A 21609-nucleotide genomic window follows, 5' to 3' on the forward strand; every position below is an offset into this window, starting at 1 on the left:
AGTATTCATTCAAGAGAACAATTTTCAAAAAGAAAAAAAAATATATCCACTGAAAACAAACACTGCAGCATGTATAGAATAAGGATAGATATGGTTTCCATATTGCATACCTCATCATGATCTCTATTTTAGGAGCAGTATGTGTGTATGGTTAGTTATGAATTGTGGATAGGTATGAATTGTGGATTAGAAAGCAGAGAGTCACAAATCAAAGGAATTGGCAGAAAAGAGACACAGACGAAGAAAAGGAGGGAGGGGTAAGTATGGGAACTACTGAACTAAGATGGCACACAACCAAGATTCCTCTTGCAGTCTATACTTTTAAACAGGAAAAAAGGGAGGTGGAGAGATAGGGTGAGGCATGGATGGTGCTAATCAAAAAAAGTAAAAAACTTTTCAATCATTTTTTATTACCCACCTAGGTTTGATGTCCACATTATTATTTTCATTGTCCAGTAAGTAATGCTATTAGAACAGACAAAGTTTGGTATTTGAGAACATGGAATATATACTAAGGTGACACACAGTGTTTATTAAATGTGTTGCAATGCAATATGATAATTCCAACAGAGGAAAAAAACGTGAAACTGGATTTGCTATATATTTTTGTATGCTTCAAAAATGCAGCATAGATTTTTGCCACATTCATTTACTTCAAGTATATTCTTTCACAACTGCATTTCCTAGCACAATGACTGGCATATGGTAGACAACTTTTAAGGTTTTGGAATGAATAGGTGAGAACTCAGAGAACAATTGTAGATATGGAAAGATTCTTGCTGATTTTTCTAGATTTGGGTTCCTTAACACAAACACACACGTTGTGTATCAAACAGCTCTATTTCTACCATATCTTTATTGAAAGCTACTTTCTGCAAATATGTAATAACGTATTCACCAACCACATCTTTCTACATTTTGATTCCCTTTGTATAAATGTGGAGAAATTCTAAGGTTCTTGGGAAAGGTATTCAGTCATGAAGCAGTCTCCAAAGTTGTATTTTGGCCTTACCTAACTAAATTTTCATTCATTTCATTCTTATTGACATTACATATACTATAACATTTGATGTTCACAGAAAATTAACTTCTATTTTAAGAAGTTTACTCACAGAACCACAGTTTGTGCATTTAACAATCACTATGAAATACATATGAAACATTAACCATCATTTTAGAGAACAATTTAAAAACTCCGAAGTAACTACTTTCCTTAACTTTGTCATCCCAACATTCTGGGTATAGGCATTGTTGGAAAAATATAATTAAAAACCAAAATCTCCCAACCCAGAAATCCTCTCCACAAACGTTAGTAGACAAAACACTTTTAGTACTGAATAAGCATTAAACGAGACTGTGATACACATCACAGGCAATTTGCTAAGAGATTGCAAAGACAGAAATCTTGCCCTTTTGTATAGCCAAGTATATACGACCCATTACATACACGTTTTCAAGTTGAACAATAACTAGTCCTCAAGTAAGAGGACCTGACATTTGTCACATTAACTTTACTTAATAATTGGGGTGACCATCTGTGTTAGTTAATTGGTTTTATCCAGAGGAAAAACAAACTTCTCCTGTCTTTATGACGGAAGGTAGTTTTGCAACACGGAGCAAGTTGCTCACCGAAGTTACGCTCCTACTCTCTCACAGAAACTGGGAGATAGGGAAGGATGCTACTCCGTTGATATGTGCAGCATTTCAAAAAAAAAAAAAAAAGGTCCAGAGACATTCCTGAGCATACAGTTGACAAGACCTATCTAGTCCTCAAGTGGATTTATACAGATTTCAAAGAGTTGAGAAAGTACTTAACAATTAAGAAAGTACTTAAGTTTTCTAAGACAAATGCTCGGAGAAAAAGGGACGGGAAATCTCATCCTCCATTTTCAATAGGGAGAATTAAGCCTCTTATTTAAAATTTTTATGTTGGTTTTTGTTTATTTAGCTTTAAAACAGTAGACTTAAAAAAAAGTCCAACTTAAGATTTATGTTTTTCTATGTGTAGGGCTGTTCTCTATGGTTAAATAAATAACCCTGCTTAGAGAAAATATTCACCACTCTTCTTTGGCTCCTATGTAACTCAGTTTTTGAGAGGGAGGGGAAATACCGGATTGACGCTATGTGGTTCAACCAATGCAAAAGATAACACCGCCTTAAAAAGTCTACTACAGGAACATGGGAGGGTCACACCCTCGAATAATGACGCATACCTATCCTACTGTTACTGATCACCTAGTAATAATCACATTACTCATTTTTCACCAAATTCTTTTGGTGAAGGACGCTTCAGAAACGGCCATCACTGAAGAGCAGACCCGTTTGGGTTCTCCACGCATTCTAGACTCCCGAAGAGGTAAGAATTTATTATAGGGGGCCACTCCCAGTACCTGCTGTATGCTTTTAAACATCCATTACAATTCCAGCATTGAGTTTCTAACATTTTTAGGCAGGCTCAGGCACTGGGAGTACAGGATTGAAAGACAGTTCCTGTCCTTAAGGGACTCAGAGTAAACTGGAGTTGCTGAAAACCATTCTAAAGCAATCCACGTTAATAACAGATGCAAGTAAAACGTGGGAACGTACAGGAAAAAGTGACCAATTCTGAGGCTGAAAAGTGCCTATTTTAGGGGTGGGGGCCTCGCGGCCCTAAAGCGGCTTCCCTTCCCGGAGATTTCAGCTCCGGGGATCGCCCAGCGCCCTCCGGGCACACTTAACATTTTAATCACGTCTCCGCCCCCACTCTCCGAATTCCTTTCCGGCTGCCGACCCGCCGAGTGGTCCCTTCCAGGCGGCCTCAGCTTATCATCGCCGGTCCGGCCACTTCCCGGCCGCGGCCAGGCGAGCCTCCCAAAGTTTCCTGTGACGCCTTCGTCCGTCTCCGGCCCCATCTCACCACGGCAGCCCAGGACACCCGCTAGGGAGGAGCAGGTTACCGAGGCGGGGAGAGCGGCACAAACGCGCAGACCTCGGGACTCCACCCGGGCTGGTGAGCGAGCCCAGAAAGCGGCGACCGCAGCTCCGCGCCTCCACTCCCAGGGCCCGCAGCTTGGGCTAAGCGTGCGCCCACCCAGCCTAGGGCCCAAGTCCTGCCCCTTCGGGGACCGGGCCAATCGGCCGCTCCCCGCCTCCTGGGAGGTAGTGGAGGAGGGGGCTGAGGGCCCGGCGGCTGCGCCCGCCTTCCGCTCTTGCCCATTGGCTGAGGCCTCGAGGGTGCCCGGAGACCGGAGTGCAGCGGGATTGGTTGCAGAGGTTCGTGACAGTGGCGCCTATTGGCTGTGGCAGCCCCCGTGACGCGGGGTGGTGACTGGCTCCGGAGTCTGAGGGGTTCGGGCTTGTCAGGTTCTAGGTAGGTGCGTTTCGCGCCGCCGGCGGTAGGCGCTGTTGCCCGGGGCAACGCAGGGGGAGGGGGGAAGAGGAGGGAAGGCAAGCCTAGAGTGGGGGCAACAATGCCTGCCCGCAGAGGGGCGCCCGGGATTCGGCCAGGGCGTTGGGGGCTGTGCCGAGGCTCTTCCTCCGCCCTCAGCCAGCGCCCCCCCCAACCCCCGTCCCTGGCTGCAGGGTCATCCGCCCATCCTCCCGCCCGCAGCAGAGCATTCCTGGCTGGGGCTTGGGCCGGGCTACACACCCAGCCCCACGAGGGCCGCCCCTCCCACCATCCCGGGACCCGAAGGCTGAGGGGGCGGGTGCCGGCGCGAAAGGGCTGTGGCGGGCGTAGTGGCTCCGCCCCGTCGCGGGGTCTGGGGGCTGGTGGGCGTGAGGCGGGGTGGGGGGGGGACTGTGGGCACCGCCCAATCTTGCCTGTACCCGCCCCCCTTTTCTCGGCGGCACTCATCTGGGCGCCGCCGTCCCGCTAGGGGGGCACTCTCAACCCCTGGTGTTCCCCCAATCCCTTCCTGCTTCTGGAGCCCCGCCGTCTCCCTTGACCCGCTCGGTCCTCCCCAGCTCTCCTCCTATCTGTCATCTTCTCCCGCTTTTATCCCCCACCTCATCTTTCTCCTCCGGTCTTGGCCAGAGGTGTCCTCCAAGAGTCTAATCAAGAGATAGATCTTAAGTGTGAAGCTAGTGGTGTCGTCGGTAATTTATGCTCTGTGGTCTCTTTGCCGGTTAGAATTGGGGAGATGTTTGGAGGCACCTTCAGGGGTCATTTTTCTGCCTTACAGTTTCCCCTAGGATCTACTTTCTGAATACGCTCATTGGGTTGTGTTGGTAGGGGCAGGGTACTTCTTAAACAAATTGAGGACTGTACTATGAGGTGGGCACTTTGTACGTTTGCGATTTTGCCATCCACTGTAGTGCAATTCAAAATCTAATAATTTGTTAAGGCTGGTAGCCTTACATTTTTTCCTTCGCCTTATGGTTAAAAAAAAGAGCAGCTTTTTAACCTTTTTAATTCAGAAGTTGCGTTTATTAATGGTTGTCTCACTATCACTTTGACATAAACTGCTGTAAAGGTGTACTCCATTTTCCTTTTCTCCAGATATTTTAAGATAATAAATTTCTCAGGTGAGGTTACCATATATTAAAGTGTAGTGGAAAATCAATAAGAGAATAGATCGAAACCATTTTAGTGATTAAAGATTAGAAAATACTTTTCAATTCATATGTGGAATGAGAATAGGATAAAAAAAAAAACTATTGCAAAATCTATAGTGCAGTATTTGTAGTCCTGGTATATATACCTGTGTTGCCCTTAAGAAGACGTTTGTGAATAGCTCCAGGTTTGTCAGTCAGGAAAGCAGAGTGTATCTTTTTGTAGTCCAGGAAAGCTTTTCTGCTAGTACTTTTGAGCCAAGAGAATTATGCTTCCAAAGATGCTGGGAATATATTAAGAGAGTACATAGGCATACTTCTGTTTTCATCTTTGAAAGACCTTTAGTGAAGATCTGTTTCTCTTCTGCATTGATTGTTGACAGCATTAAATATACATAATCTAAAACTATGTAGTGTCAAGTTGTTGCAGCTTCTGCACTACTTGAAAGGTTGATGTCTTCAGTTCAGAAGAAATAATTCAAGCTTTGGTAGACAAATCATTTACATTTCATCTTCGATGTAGATGTTACTATAACTCTGGACCGTGAACATTTCAAATTTGCCAGTTTTTTCTCAACTATTTTACTATGAAAAATTTCAAACAATGCAGAAGAGTCGAGTTGAACCCACCACCTATATATTTAGCAATAACGATTTCAAGACCACTGTTACACAGTAAACATTAAGGAATAGAGAAACTGAAATGATCAAGCTTAAAAAACCAGCGTATGTGGCCGGGCGCGGTGGCTCATGCCTGTAATCCCAGCACTTTGGGAGGCCGAGGCGGGCGGATCACCTGAGGTCGGGAGTTCGAGACCAGCCTGACCAAAATGGAGAAACATGGTCTCTAATAAAAATACAAAATTAGCCGGGCATGGTGGTGCATACCTGTAATCCCAGCTACTCGGGAGGCTGAGGCAGGAGAACCGCTTGAACCCGGGAGGCGGAGGTTGTGGTGAGTGGAGATCACACCATTGCACTCCAGCCTAGGTAACAAGACCGAAATTCCATCTCAGAAAAACAAAAAACAAACAAACAAAAAAACCACAAAAAGCCCAGCATATGTATATACATGTATATGTAGTATACATGTATATACACACCACCAAATTATAAGGTGCTTATTTTTGTTTGTGAGTGGGAATTGTACTTACTAAAACTATACTAACTTAATTACATGAGACTATTCAAAGCAATCTTGTGAGTGAGGTAGGAAGTCATCATCTTTGTAATCAAGGCCCAAATAAGTAAACTGCATTTTGGTAATCAGACAAAAGGAAATCTGATGAACTTGTTATACAAAAAAAAGTTTTGCTTCAAAATTGGACTCCTGTGTGAATAGATTATAGTTTTGTACTTGATTTATAAATAAACATCTTTTGGAGGGAGGTCCAAGGGACTATCAATTATGTAAAATTTTGGTAACTTGATAAATTGGGTCAATCTTATGTCTGTTCATTTGGAATAAGAATGTATTTTTGTAATGGAAAAAGCTTACAAAGGTGAACTTTTTTTAGTAGAACTGCTTCATGGAGACTGAAGTAATTAGAGAAATTTAAGTCGTATTTCGATAGGACTCAACGATCTTGGGTGTTGTCTCATGGTTCTGAGGAATATTTTGATATAAAACTTCAATTTATAGTAAAGGAATAAGTGGAAATGGATATAAATTCACACATTTGTATATTTGTAATTTTTCTATACCCGGGAAATTCCTGCACACCTCTTTAAAGTATTTGAATCTTGCTTTTTAGTTTTTGCATACCCTAAATCTGTTTTTCATACTTACCTCATTCATATAGTAATTTCTTAAATATTAAGGGCTATGTCTCAGAATTTATAGATCTCTGGATTGCTTTATTTTTCCAAATTTCATTTGTCTTTGGTATGCTTATGTATGGTTAACCTATCATGCTATTGAGAGACTAAAGGAAACAATTAGGTCACAGTTTTAGAACTTTAGTTGTAGATTCAGTGAACTCAGAAACAATTGGATTTTTTAAAATCAAGGCTCCAATTTTCCCTTCCCTCCCTTCGTCCTTCCCTTTTTTACTCCTTTTCTTTCTTATTTTTGTTTGATTATAAATGTTAAATGCCTTACAATCAATTCAGAAAACTATAGAGAAGAAAATGAAGTCACTCATCATTCTACCATAATGATTTGAAAACTAACAGAAACTTTGATTTCTTCTGTAACACTCTACCAATTATTGAGATTTTATGGTTTTCATTTCAGTGTATCTGCATTCACATCAAAATTTGTAAGAGTTCCTGAACTTGAGGCTGTTATGTTAAATTAGAAGAGGGCTCCTAGATCTGGGGGAAAAATGGAAAAGAATAAATAGAGGACAGAATAGAGTCAGAATAGAGGAATTAGACCCAAGCAGTTACTGTTTCTTATTCTGTAAGTATAAATATTTTAGTTTACCATATAAAACTGCTGTATGGCTGACAAAATATGAGGTCATATTTTTTCTTTGGAATTCAAAGTATCTAGGTAAAACAAAGTTTTCTTGGTTCTTTTCAAGAAGTAGTTCAGATTTCTTCATTTTTGGAGGATATTACATAATTCAGCTTTAAAAATTTGATGTCATGCATGTTTGGAATTATTTTTAAAATATTCATATCAGACAATTACTAATTTTTATTCATCATCACCATTCATTATAAACTTGATATTGTCACTTTTTTTAGTAAGTATTAAAAGACTGGACATTTTATGTAGGTTTTCCTTGCTAGGTTTCAAAGTGTAGTGAAAAGAAGAGCCATTTATTTTAGAGTCAGATAATCTGGGTTTTAGTTCCAGTTTCTGTTCTTAGGGATCTTGGACAAGTTATTTTATCTCTTTAAGTCATAATTTTCTCATCTATTCGATAGGGATAGTAAAATTGCTGCACTAGCTTGTTACATAGAAGAAATGAGACAATGTAGGTAAGATTTAGGAAGTATTAAACTGACTTTAGGAAGTAATCAACTTCTGTATTCAGTTCTTTACGTGATAACATTGATTTTATCTCTCCTTGTATTAATGTGTTTATTATACCATCCACAAAGTCCTTGTTTCAGACATAAGAAATTAAAATATAATTAAATTTACTTAAATTTAAATTACAATAAATTTACTTAAGTTGAATGACATTTGCATTTATACAAATAAATAATTAGAAATAGATTAGCTGTTCTTTTTATAAATCTTAGATTATTGTATCTCAGTAGGGATAATTATAAATTTACTTTAAATGATTTTTAACTCCAAAATATCTCCAGTTTGTCTGGATTCCTGATTTATTTTTCTTTTTCCCTAGATGATCATGTGTTTTTGGATGGTTGCCCTAAATTCCTTTCATTTAAACCACAGGTATTAGCTACACGTTACTGTCTTAAATCTCTAACTAGTGCCCCCGCAAACACATTTTCTCAATCTGTTTAAAATTTAAACTTCATTTTTAAATTTAATAATACCCTTATTTGTATATTAGTTGTGTCTTTTCCACCTCCTACTGAAACGTATGATTATTTTTTAAGGAGCAGTATTTTACGGATATCCCTATTTCAGATTGTGTGTTCTGTAAATACAGGGTTCCAATTCTTAAAGAACATACAGTTTAAATGGGCAGACCAGCCTATAGTTATTCTGTGTAGAGAAGCAAGCACTGAACTGAGTTAACAGTTGAACTAGAGTCCATATGGTCTCATCCAGCAGTAAAACAGATTTTTGTGATCCAAGTCCGTTTTCTTATATTTTTTCCCGTCCAGGTACAAGATATTTACATGTGTGACATATTCCACTGTGCAGTTTTCTAGCATGCAAGCTCTAATTCAGTCTCTCTCCTATTCAAGAAACCATATTAGAATGCAGATGATTGAGAGTGACATCATTATGGGTATAAACTTGAATCTACTCTGATTTATTGGAGAAAGTGAGTCATTAAAAAATGTGGGCTGGGTGCAGTGGCTCATGCCTGTAATCACAGTACTTTGGGAGGCTGAAATGAGAGGATCACTTGAGCCTAGAAGTTTGAGAGCAGCCTGGGTAACATAACGAGATGGCACTCTACAAAAAAGTTAAAAAATTAGCCAGATATGATGGCATGTGCTTGTACTACTACTAAGGTGGCTAAGGCAGGAGGATTCCTTGAGCCCAGGAGTTCAATACTGCATTGAGCTATGATTGCAGCACTGTGCTTCGGCCTGGGCAACAGAGTGAGTCCCTGTCTCAAAAAAAAAAAAAAAAAAAAATAGTGTGTAAGTATTGTTAGTAACAAATACTGAAGACATACCTTACAATTCTGTAAGGGACCCAAGTTATTTCCACATTTTCCTGAAGTGAATGCCCCTTTAGTTTTTCTTATCATTCTTATAATGCTACATAAGAAAATATTATTACACTAATTTTATGTCATTAATAGAGTCCTATATTTAAAAGTTAGAATAACTTAATGAACATGTAAAAATATTTAGGTAACAGTACCTCAGTCTGTATTGTGACTGGAATAACACTAATTGTTGTACAAAAATTGAAATTAGTTTTCTAGTATAAATCATTTTACTTGCAAAAAGGCTATTTCTATATTGGGACTCATGGTTTTAAGAGAAGTGGAAACAGTACTAGAATTTTTATTTTCTAGGCACTTAGAATGTAAAAATGCTCTTTACATTGGCTCAGTCAGAAAAGTATCTTTGCATTACTATGAATAGAGCTTAATTTTAAATCACTCATCCTATGTGGAAGTACCACGTATAATATACAGTTCTAAGTGAAGACTTAGTAGACCTTTGATATTTGCACGTGGTATTTCCTGAAACCTTTGTGAATCTAGGATATAACCACCTCCGTAAAATGCAGTCAAATTTAATGGAAAAGTTTAAGTGATCCCTTCAGACCCGTACAATCCGGTAAGGAGGACTCGAGTCATTAAAGCTATTAATTTTTTTGCTTCTGAAATGAAGACTAGACAACTTTGCATTACATTATTTGTATACAGGCAAGGTTCTTATTCTTGCCCCTTGTATCCTATAGTTTGTGGAATAAAAGAGCATTTCTGGCTTAATCACAAAGCTTCCTGCGTTGTCGCAAGGTTTAGTCCTTGGTCGCTGTAATGCTTTTCTGTATGCTTCTGTTTCTTGGATGTTTTCTCCTTGGAGTTGAACACTTCTGTAGTATGTGTCCTTTCTCTGTATGTCTTCAGCTTGGGAGACTTTCCCAAGCTTCTGTGGATTGATGGGGCTCCCTTGTTAATTTCACATTCTACAAAGAAAAGTGCATTTGACTCTTCTAGCAGTGTTCAGGGTTTTTTTTTGTCGTTTTTTGAGACAGAATTCCACTCTTGTTGCCCAGGCTGAAGTGCAATGGCACAATCTCGGCTCACCGCAACCTCCACCTCCCGGGTTCAAGCAATTCTCCTGCCTCAGCCTCCCGAGTAGCTGGGATTACAGGCATGCACCACCACGCCCGGCTAATTTTTTTGTATTTAGTAGAGATGGGGTTTCACCATGTTAGTCAGGCTTGTCACAAACTCCTGACCTCAGGTGATCCACCCACCTTGGCCTCCCAAAGTGCTGGGATTACAGGCATGAGCCACAGTGGCTGGCTGCAGTGTTCAGTTTTGATAACAAATGGGTCAGTAGCCACCCTAGCAGCTATACCACATCTTTTTTTATGAAAATATACAGTATCAGCCGGGCACTGTGGCTCACACCTGTAATCCCAGCACTTTGGGAGGCCGAGGTGGGTGGATCACCTGAGGTCAGGAGTTTGAGACCAGCCTGGCCAACATGGTGAAACCCTGTCTTTACTAAAAAAATACAAAAATTAGCTGGGTGTGATGGCACGCACCTGTAATCCCAGCTACTTGGGAGACTGAGGCAGGAGAATTGCTTGAACCCGGGAGGTGGAGGTTGCGGTGAGCCGAGACCATGCCATTGCACTCCAGCCTGGGTGACAAGAGCGAGAAACTCCATCTCAAAAAAAAAAAAAAATAATAATAAATACAATAAAAAGAAAATATAGTGTCTTGACTTTCTCTTGAATTATTTTTCTTTTAGAATTACATGCTTTCTATGTACGTTCTTATATCGGTTAACCATTATTTAAATTTTCACTAAGGTTTTAGAAACTTTGCTTTACTAGGAGCAAAGGAAACATTTTCAGGTATCACCTTTTTTCTTTGTTTCAGTATAGAAGTGTGTGATGGACTTTGTAATATGGAAAATCCAGTCACTATCGCATTTCCTGTCCATTCTGAATCTACTCCAAATTTATGTATTTGGCTAAGTACCGTTACTTTGTGATGCCTGTTTACTTTTAATATATTTAATAAATTTGCTATAGTAGAGTAATTAAGGGGAACTAAACAATGTAGTTGTTTCAGATAATTATTAATGATAACATAATGGTAATATGTAATTAATTATAGGTCAATATAACTTATTAATATACTATATAATTAATGATAGATCAGTATTTCAATTATTTACAAGCATTTATGTTGGGGATGATGTATGAGAATCTTTATGTAGATTTATATACAATAGAAAATTTTACCAAGGAAGAAGCCAATTTCTTTCTCCTACACACACACACATTTTTTGTTTTGTTTTTGTATAGTTCTTTTTTCTCTCCTCCTCAACATTTTAACCTCCCAGGTAGAGACAGTTTCTGTCAATGTAAGTCTTAAGTCTTTTAGTAAATTACATGGCTTCAGATATAATGGTGGGGGCACTAACATTTCTTTAGTGCCTGCTAAAAGTGTGATGCACTTTTGTACATTTCTTTTGAATTTATGAATTTGATGGCTTGCATGTTCTTTTTGTGATCTGGAACCAATTTTAGGTCGTATCATTTATCCAAGGAGACCCAGTTATAAAATGATACTGGGATTTGAACTTGGGTGTTTCATACGCTAAACCTGAAATAAATGTAAATGGTAAAAGTCTGTAGTAAACTATTAATGGTCCTGGATTTAATAGAAGTTTCAGCTATTTGGGAGCAACTCTAAAGGTCTATGTTGAAATATTTGCAGTTTTGCTGAGATTACTTCCTCTCATTAGAAGCAAGAGCCTGAGATATTCATGCTCCTGGCTAACAGTCTTGTGTCTATATCTTGCTTTGGCTTTGTTCTGTTTGAGATTGTCCTATACTATAACTTCTGTGAAGTTATAAAATGTTTCTTTGTAAAAAAAATTTCCTGAAAAAGAAAGCCAGCTGCTAGAAGTGGAGAGAGAATAAAGAGGCCTGAGAAGGTGGTGGATCTTAGCTAGAAAACAGACATTTTTGAATAAGTTTAACAATGGAATGTTGAATTCAGTGAGTCTTTGATCTTGACGCACATCAATCCTCCATGCCTTAGAGGTAAAAAAAAGTTAATTTGTGAAACATTTTCATTGAGTGTTCCAGCTCTGTCAAAAATTCTCATGGTCTTTAGACAGACTTCTTGAAAATGTCAGGAATCTTACGTTCATAAATCCTGTCCTCCATCCCTTCTGTCCCACCCTCAACAATAATATTTGAAAGGAATTTGTTTATTAACAGCTACTACTTTCTAGAAGTTAATATAGTTCTGACATATATCTTAAAATGTTAACATAAACAACTGTGTCCTAACTTCTGGGATAATAGGGGTTTGCTATGGTGACTATTTCACAATTAATCATAACAAATATAGGAGCTAGACCTTGCTGGTTGCCTGTTTTAAGTTTCTGATTTCTTTTCTGTATTTTGGAGCCTGGTTTACCCTGTGTCTGGAACTGGCATTCTAAGATCTAAATGTCTTAGCTTGGAGATACTTGCTATTATATACAGTAATATCATGGATTTTGAAAGAGGATGAAGATGGTGAAGAGATAGACATGGCCTTCAATCTACATTATAAAAATAATGTAGAAATGTTCTATGCTAGACAAGAGGCAAGCTGTTGCAGGAATGGGACAGAAAGCAGGAAGGGATGTGATTCTTCCATTTTCGGTCTTTCTACAGATGTTACTAGAATACACACCCCATGTGAGGATTTAGCTTACGGGTACAGATAATTATAAAGCATAGAGAGGTTTCGGACTGTTTTCCTGAGAGGGAGTATGGTGTGGGGAAAAGAGCAAACCTACCTAGAGTTGAATCTGTGCTCCTAGTAATAGCTGTATGAATTTAGACAAATAATTTAATTCTTATAACTTTGGGATTTTTCAAGTTCAAACTAAGGGTGATAATACTAGAATTTTCACGATTCTTCAGTTGCATGAGACCAAAACTCTGCTCATACTTAGGGCACTGAAACTAGAAGTATGTTCTCTTTAGGTACAGATAGACCCTCATGTAGGCCTTCTCCATATGGAGCTCTGTGACATTTCTTTCAGTTGGGTTCAGGAAGCCAAACATAAAGACTTCTGTTTTCCTTAGTTCTAGCAAAAGTTCCAGGATTGTGTCTTGTTGAAGGATTCCAATCATTTCCCCATCCCTGATCCCATCGTCACAGGGATGATATATGATGATAGGCCATATCTGGATTAGGTGCTAACTACTGGAACTAGGAATAGGAAGTGTGGTCAGCTATGTCTAAGCCCTTTGGCCTGAGATTCGCAATGGTTAGAATCACTGGAGGAAGGAGAAGATACTGTGACCCTGGAAGGAGGGAGTAGATGCTGGGTGAGCAAAACGCATTTACTATAGTCCTCTAGCGTGCATACATGTCCTCCTTTGAATACATGCCCTTGAAAAAAATTCCTTCACCTATCATTGTGTACATTTCTTGCTTATAACTTTCGATGCATTTACCACCTGTCCCTCAAGAAAAGAAGACAACTAAGAGATTTGTTTAAGTACTGCATCTAGCTATAAGACTAGGATCTCTGGATAATTTCTTTAGCTCTGTTTGAACAGACTGTCTCAGGGTCTAGCAACTTGCAGTTGACCAGTATAATTAATTGTAGTAAGGCCAGTTTTCAGTGATAGAAGGAAAATAGCATGTGGACAACAAAAACCCTTAATTGATATCCTACTTCATCACTCTTAAGTTCTGCCTGCTGTAAAGTCCTGGACATGGACATAATTCAGGCAAGTGCTTAATCACTTTATAACAAGGATGGCCTTTCCCCCAGTTTCCAATACTTTGTTCTCATTTCTGTCTGAGACCTCATCAGAATAGCCTTTACTGTTCATATTTCTACCAATATTCTGTTCATGGCACCACAGGCTTTTTCTAGCATTCATCTTCAGAACTGTTCTAGCTTCTACCCATTACCCAATTCCAGAGCTGCTTCCACATTTTTAGGTATTTGTTATAGCAACATGCCACTTCTCTGGTACCAGTTTCTGTCTTAGTTCATTTTGTGCTTCTATAACAGAATACCACAGACTGAGTAATTTAAAAATAACAGAAATTTATTCTCTCACAGTTCTAGAGGCTGGAAATTTCAAAGTCAAGGTGTAGACATCTCATGAGGGCCTTCTTGCTGTGTGCTCACATGGCAGAAAGCCGAAGGGCAAGAGAAGGATGAACTGTGTGTCCTCACATGGCAGAAGAGAAGAGAAGAGAACACATTCCTGCAAGCTCTTTTTGTACCAGCATTAATCCATTCATGAGGACTCCACCATCATGGTTTAGGTTTAGGTTTGAGACCTAAACACCTTCCAAAAGTCCACACCTTCCAATACAATGACCCTGGGGAAGTTTTCAATACATGAATTATGGAGAGCACACATTCAAACTATAGCAACTGGAAGAGGGAAAAAGGGGAAACAGCCCACAGAGATATCTCATCCATAATACAGGTATATTTCACTGGATAGATATGACAAGGATTTTTTGCCCTGGCAGTGGAATAAGATTTTTGCTTAGCCAATATGGCAGAATGGATGTTGCGTTAGCAGTCACAAAAACAACATTACTCTAGTACATCTCCATCAGAGTTTTTGGGTGACCAGGTGCATTGTTGATGATCAATAATATTTTGAAAGCAGTCTTCTGTTTTTTTTTTTTCTGAGCAGTAGGTCTGAACAATGGGCTTAAAATATTCAGTAAACCATGCTGTAAACAGATGTGCTGTCATACAGCCTTTGTGTTTTCATTCCTATAGCACAAGCAGAGTAGATTTAGTATCATTCTTATGGACTCTGCGATATTTAGAATGGGCAATGAGCATTGGGTTCAACTTAAAGTCACCAGCTGCATTAGCCCATAACAAGAGTCAGTCTGTCCTTTGAAGCTTTGAAGTCACACATTAACTTTTCTTCTGTAGCTATGAAAGTCCCAGATGACATTTTCTTTCTATATAAGGCTGTTTCATATACACTGAAAATCTGTTGTTTAGTGTAGCCAAATTCATCAGTGATCTTGGCTAGAGTTTTGGATAACTTGCTGCAACTTGTACATCACCACTTGCTGCTTCACCTTGCACTTTTATGTTGAGATAGCCTCTTTCCTTCAACCTCATGAATCAATCTCTGCTAGTTTCAGAGTTGTCTTCTGAAGCTTCCTCACCTCACCCAGACTTCATAGAATTGGAGAGAGTTAAGGCCTTGTTCTGGGTTAGGCCTTGGCTTGAGGGAATTTTGTGGCTGGTTTGATCTATCTAGACTACTGAAACTTTCTTTATATCAGCAATAAGGCTGTTTTGCTTTCTTGTCATTTGCGTGTTCACTGGAGGAGCACTTTTAATTTTCTTCAATAACTTTTCCTTTGCTTTTACAATGTGGGTGTTTGGTTCAAGAGGTTCAGCTTATTTTGGCTTTCTTTTCTTTTCTTTTCTTTTTTTTTTTTTGAGATGGAGTCTCGCTCTGTTGCCCAGGCTGGAGTGCAGTGGCACGATCTCTGCTCACTGCAACTTCCGCCTCCTGGGTTCAAGCAATTCTCCTGCCTCAGCCTCCTGAGTAGCTGGGATTACAGGTGCCCGCCACCACGCCAGCTAATTTTTGTATTTTCAGTAGAGATGGGGTTTCACCATGTTTGTCAGGCTGGTCTCGAACCCCTGGCCTCGTGATCCCCCCACCTCGGCCTCCCAAAGTGCTGGGATTACAGGTGTGAGCCACTGCGCCTGGCCTATTTTGGCTTTCAACATGCCTTCCTCACTAAGCTTAATTTAGCTTTTAATTTAAAATGAGTGATGTGCAACTATTCCTTTTATTTGAACACTTAGAGGCCTTTGAAGGGTTATTAATTGGCCTAATATCAAATTCTTGTGTCTCATGGAACAGGGAAGTCCAAGAAAGAGGAGAGGGAGTAGAGAATGGCTGGTTGGTAGAGCAATCAAAACACACATAACACTTATCAGTTAAGTTCACCATTATATATGAGTGTGGTTCTTGGTGCCCCAAAACAATTAAGATAGTAATATCAAAGATCACTGATCACAGATGACCATAAAAGATAATAATGAAAAAGTTTGAAATATTGTAAGAATCACCAAATGTAACACAGAGGCGTGAAATGTGTATACGCTTTGGAAAAATGGTGCCAATAGAGTTGCTCAGTGCAGGATTATAATAGACCTTCAATTTGTAAAAAAGGGAATATTTGTAAAGTGCAGAAAGTCGAAGTGCAATAAAACAAGATATACTTGTCCGATTTATGAGAACAGCAATTTACCAGCTATTTTGCTTATTAAGAATTGCTGACTTCTTACCCTAAAGTAGAGGATTACCAAGTTTCCTTCACTTTCTGTTATTGACTCAGTCCCACATTTTAGAAGTGTAACTTGTATTACCTTATTTCTAGTATAATTATTATTATTATTATTTTTTAAGATGGAGTCTCACTTTGCCACCCAGGCTGGAGTGCAGTGGCATGATCTCAGCTCACTGCAACCTTGGCCTGCCGGGTTCAAGTGATTCTCCTGACTCAGCCTCCCAAGTAGCTGGGACTATAGGTGTGTGCCTCCACACCTGGCTAATTTTTTTTTGTATTTTTAATGGAGACAGGGTTTTACCATGTTGGTCGGGCTGGTCTTGAACTCCTTACCTCAGGCAATCTGCCTGCCTTGTGGTATAATTTTTTATATTTGTTAGGCTAGTTTTGGATGCCAGTGGCAGACACCTATTTAACAATTTAGTCCTTCCCATTTTTGTAAGTGGCAGCTCCATCTTTGTTTTTGCCCTGACCCCAGTGTGAGCAAAGTTATCCTTGATTCTTTTCCTTTAGTTCTTCAACTTAGTCTTTCAGCATACTCTGTTTTCTTCAAAGAAATACCTATAATCTGACTTGCTCTCACCACCCCTACTTCTATCATCCTGGTTCGGCAACATCCTTTTTCTCCTTCTGCATGATTCCTAAAAAGTCTCCCCACTACTACTGTTGCTCTAAATAAATAGCCTGTGTTATCCTTTTTAGACATAAGAGATCATGTCTTTTCTCGCTCAGAATCTTTCAGGGGTTTCCCACATAAAAGCTCAAGTCCTTAAAATGAGCTATAGTTTCATGGTCCTGCTTTCCTTCCTTCATGCAGGATCTTTCTCTGAACTAGTTCTTCTCTGAACTGTAGTTTAAAATGGGCCACGGTTTTGTGGTTCTGTTCTCCCTCCCTCATGCGGGATTTTTTTACTATTTTCTCCACCATTCACTGCACACAGGCCACCTTGTTTTTCCTTAGATAGACATTTTGTACTTTCTGTTCTCTGCTTAGAATGCTCTTCTTCCAGATAGCGGTTCCTTCAGCTAACCATGTGACTAACTTCCTTATCTCCTTCAGGTCTTTGGTAAATGTCACTTTATCTGTAAAGTCTTTAATCACTCAACATAAATTTGAAATCTCCTACCTACTTCATACTTACCTTTTTCTGCTTTAAAAAATAGTGCTTATTACTACCTAACACTGTGTATTTTACTTACTTATTTTGTATTTTGTTTGTTTCCTCTCTCTAGAATATAATCTCCATGAAGGCAAGAATTTTTACCTGTTGTATAGGAAAACTCATGGCACACAGATAGCGTAGTAGGCTTTCAGCAAATATTTGTTGAACGAATTAATAAATAAGAAAAAAATGTGTCGTTGCCTCATGTAACCATTAACTCTGAAACTCTGAAGGGACTGAGAATACCCTGTTTGCAAACAAGCAAGTTACCTTGCCATACTTTTATATACATACATTAATAGAAGAGCCCTGGGTCAGAGACTCAGAGGGTTTATTGCAGTAAAAGCAGTGGCCAGAGAAATATCTTAGTGCTAGTTCTCCCTGCCCCATCTCTGTGACAAAACAATGTGATGAGGGCCAGATGTTTACCTACACATGCAGCAGATTTGCATCATAGGAGAGGAGCCTTGAAATGAGGAGACTCCAAGCTTGTATAGGGTGTTGGCACATCTGCCATCCTCCCCTGCAGAGCAAGAGAGAGATTACTTATTAAACACATCGCTTCCAGAGGAGAGGGAGAAGGTATCTTTAGGTTTCTTACCCTAAAATATAAGTAAATGTTTCCAGGGAGGGGAAGGAGAAGGCTTAATTTCTCCAAAGCTCTTTGGAGTTTTCTATCTTTAGGGAGATACTGTCTCTAGCTTCCAAGGCTGTCTGTTATGCAAATATCCATTTGTAGTACATTTTGGTCAGAAGATTCTGTGCAGGAACATGAGAAATGCAGAGTGAATTGTTTCCCAGCAGTAATTCTGAATTCCAGCAGCTATATCTGTTTACATCTGAACTCATATTTAGGGGCAAAATATTTTCAGACATTTCTCCGTTTCTCTTCTCTTGGTTCTTTGTTTGGGTTGCTTGATTGTCTAGTAGGTACTTATCATCATCTTTCAGTTTAGCAACCTTGGCTGAAAGATAACTTTCCTTCCTGATTAGCTTCTGCAAAAATGTTGGGATTCAGTATTATCTGTTCAATTTGGGTAACATACCTATTCCTAAACTACTGCTTGCGAGAAGGAATATGCTGATTTCCCAGACCTGGGTTATGTTCCTACCCCAGAAACATTAGAGTGCTGGTGATCAATGCCACCCAAACCGTGTGGATTGATGATAAGAGAAGGATAGTTCGGGAAAAGAAAATTAAGATGCTGCTACCAACAGAAGGGGAGATAGATGCTTCAGAGTAAAAAACACAGGTCTATTACTTATATGCACATGCAACTCACAATCATTTAAAAAAATAGAATCTTACTGTATATAGATATAACTACTTCATTTATTTTTTACCTACCACATATCATGAACAAGAAATTTTCTTTGAAAACAATTTTATTTTATTTTTTAAATTTAATTTTATTATTTATTTATTTATTTTTGAGACGAAGTTTCACTCTTGTTGCCCAGACTACAGTGCAGTGACGCCATCTTGGCTCACTGCAACCTCTACCTCCCGTGTTCAAGCGATTCTCCTGCCTCAGCCTCCCAAGTAGCTGGGATTACAGGCATGCACCACCATGCCCGGCTGGATTTTGTATTTTTAGTAGAGATGGGGTTTCTCCATGTTGGTTGGGCTGATCTTGAACTCCTGACCTCAGGTGATCCACCCACCTTGACCTCCCAAAGTGCTGGGATTACAGGCATGAGCCACCGCACCTGGCCGTGAAAACATAATTTTAAATGGTTGTAAAATTATACTTAAATTCTTTGTTTAAAATAAATATTTAGTTTATCACAATTGGATTTTGAAAAACTAAGGGGATATTTATTAGAGAAGTGGGGAGAGTAGAGATGGGAAAGAGAAGTAGAGCCAGGACTAGGGTAAGGCAAGAGAGTTGCCTAGGACACAAAATATGAGACATAATCACTTTTAAGGTCATGCAGCTGCAGGGTGGCACTTGCATGATCCTGAGAGTATCTCCTTAAATTTTGCGCCCCAGGTATTTCTTTTGCATCACCCTAGTCCCATTTGTGAAGACAAGCATATTTCAGGGAATAGGAACTATTTTTTGGCTATGAATGTGAGTTAGAGATGAAAGTATGTGTAATTGAGGAAGTTCGTGGGGAAGATTAAGGTGCATTAGAAAGCAGTCATTATGCATTTTCAACTGTTATGTATGGAAACCTTTGCTGAGTCTGGTAAGCATGATAATACCTTTGAAGTAACACAAGGAATATAATTTTTTTGATTCATAGGTTTATAGTAGTTTGAATTTTAAAAAGTTCCATTTAGAGATGCCACCAAAAAAAGTTGTTACTTTTAACCCAAATCTTTTCAATATCAAAGAAAAATGCTTTTTGTTTCATTGAAAAATAAAAATTATAGAAAAGACTGAGTTAGAGATTGAGACACAATACATGGGTCCTTTGACTAGCTTACTTTCTTTTCTCTTTTCTTTTTTTTTTGACAGGGTATTGCTCTCTTACCCATGCTTGAGTACAGTGATGTGATCACAGCTCATTGCAGCCTTGACCTCCTAGGCTCAAGTGATCCTTCTGCCTCAGCCTCATGAGTAGCTAGGACTACAGTGGGCTAGCTTTCCTGAGCAAGATACTTGACACTGCTCAATATTGGGCATGGAATCTCAGTTGAATAGTTGTCTTTCTTGAACTTAGGTCTGTGGAAATAACCATTTCCATAGCAAAGTGAGAGACCAGAACAGGGAATTCTAAATAATGCAACTATCTTTGCTGATAGAGAAGAGAGTTTAAACATTTTTCATATTAATTGGATGATCCAGTAATTTTTGGGTTTGTCTTTGGAGTGGAATTGGATACATATATAATGTGTTTTGTTCCTCAGAAAGCTGTATGAGTAATACTGTTTACTGAACTATACCCTGGGGATTTAATTAAAGATGATGTGTTGAAAGCAGTCAAAAGTGAAGTCATGACTGAATTTTTTCTTTTTTTTTTGAAGCAGGGTCTCACTTTATTGCCTAGGCTGGAGTGCAGTGGCACAATCATTGTTCACTGCAGCCTCAAATTCCTGGGCTCAGGTGATCCTCCCACCTTAGCCTCTCAAGTAGCAGGGACTACAGGTACATGCCACCATGCCTGGCTAATTTATATAATTTTTTTGTAGAGACGGGCTCTCACTATGTTGCCCAGGAGGGTTTGGAACTCCTGGACTCAAGCGATCCTCCTGCCTTGGCCTCCCAAAGTGCTGACATTACTGGCATGAGCCACCTCATCTGGCCATCATTAAAATTTTATATTTAAAAATAATTTTGTCATGAATCTTATCGTTTTATATAACAACTCTTGTTGATGCCTTACTTTACACCAAAGTGTACAAATCAGAGGAAACCATAATTCATTTTGGAATTTCATTCATTTGGTAGTCACTTGTTTGATGGCTACTGTGTTCCAGGTACTATGCAAGTGGCTGACTGTGTTAAGATAGAAATTCTTGTCTCATTTATGTCACAGTTTTATGGAAGAAGAGAACTGTATTAACACTTTAATTACATATAGATTAGATTTCCAACCAATTCTAGCTTTAGGAGCTTTGCTATATCTAGAAGGGAATAAAATGCTTTCCTAGGGGCGAAGGCACCCTTTGGAAATGCTTAAAAGATTAGAAAAGTAGACTTGGAGAATATGCCTGACATACTGTGTTTGATCTGTTTCCTGACCAGAAGGAAAGGAATAATCTTGTTGGTAACATTTATGGAATGTCATCTGATTGATGTGAAAGTCAAGGCAGTAGAGGAAATGATGGGAGACAGAGTAGGCAAACAAAAAAGAAGAACTTGGAAGAAGGGGAGAGCTTATGATAAACCAGGAAGTTGGGATTAAAAATAGTATGGCACAGGCAAAAAGTGAGACGTTGTAACAGGGCTATAAACTACATATATTGACCTCAGTGATAAAGGAGAGAGTGACCAAGAAAACCTCTCAGAAGAGTTCACAGTTTTCAAGGACTGAAGGGAGAACAGCCAATTCAAGGATCATACTTTGGCATACTAAAGCCTATGAGGCAGAGGCCAGGCGCAGTGACCCATGCCTGTAATCCCAGCATTTTGGGAGGCCGAGATGGGTGGATCACCTGAGGTCAGGAATTCGAGACCAGCCTGACCAACATGGTGAAACCCTGTCTGTACTACAAATGCAAGAATCAGCTGGGCGTGGTGGTCCATGCCTGTAATCCCAGATACTCAGGAGCCTGAAGCATGAGAATCACTTGAACTCAGGAGGTGGAGGCTGAGTGAGTCGAGATCATGCCAGAGCACTCCAGCTTG

At 39.4% G+C, this 21609-nt stretch overlaps 1 protein-coding gene across 47 annotated transcripts in view; it reads left to right on the top strand.

Moving 5' to 3' along the window:
- Positions 1–2173: 2173 nt before the first annotated feature.
- The window catches only part of FER (FER tyrosine kinase), a 439457-nt gene continuing 420021 nt past the window's right edge, over positions 2174–21609 (top strand). For 15 of the 47 annotated variants that reach the window (XR_010156947.1, XR_010156943.1, XR_010156944.1 and 12 more), the window contains exon 1: positions 3149–3349. The gene's annotated coding sequence lies outside the window, so the exon portion shown is untranslated. Of the gene's footprint in view, positions 2357–2972; positions 3350–7840; positions 7892–13918; positions 14297–17766; positions 17894–21609 lie in introns of those variants that run through there. The other 32 variants (XR_010156953.1, XR_010156948.1, XR_010156958.1 and 29 more) reach the window with 13 other exon arrangements.

This window comes from Pan troglodytes, chromosome 4 (assembly GCF_028858775.2).
Source record: "Pan troglodytes isolate AG18354 chromosome 4, NHGRI_mPanTro3-v2.0_pri, whole genome shotgun sequence".
Taxonomy (NCBI): Eukaryota; Metazoa; Chordata; class Mammalia; order Primates; family Hominidae; genus Pan; species Pan troglodytes.